This window comes from Eimeria mitis, genomic scaffold (genome assembly GCF_000499745.2).
Source record: "Eimeria mitis Houghton genomic scaffold, Emh_scaff1435, whole genome shotgun sequence".
Lineage (NCBI taxonomy): Eukaryota > Apicomplexa > Conoidasida > Eucoccidiorida > Eimeriidae > Eimeria > Eimeria mitis.
In genome coordinates, this window is record NW_013569221.1 from 8,027 (window position 1) to 8,487 (window position 461).

Here is a 461-nt window from a genome sequence, read left to right on the forward strand (position 1 = left end):
TAAGAGGAGGCTTTCTGCTTGTTTCTTCTTGTTCTTCTTTGTTAGTATAAAATTTATTAAGTTTCCAGCCAAATAAAAAAGCCAAAAAAAAAAAAAATGTATAAACAACAATGAAAAACCTCAACGATACAGCTCTATCACAGATACACCAGAGAAGAGTTCATCTTTAGGAGAGCAAACGAAAAAAAAAACACAGGCATCATCCGCCACAAATTTTATTTTATTTTATTTTTATTATTCTCCTTCTTCTTGAAAAACAAACGCAGATCCATCGGCTTACTGTGGGGCAAAGTGTACCCTATGGGGGCCCCCGAAGGCCTTAGGAGCAGCAGCAATAAAAAAAAATTTTTTTCAATTAAAAAAATATTTTTTATTTAATTTGAGTTGTTTGCTGTAATAAAAAAGTTTAAATAAAATACAGAAGCGGTGTGTACAAACATCTGTAGATAGCATCTGCTGCT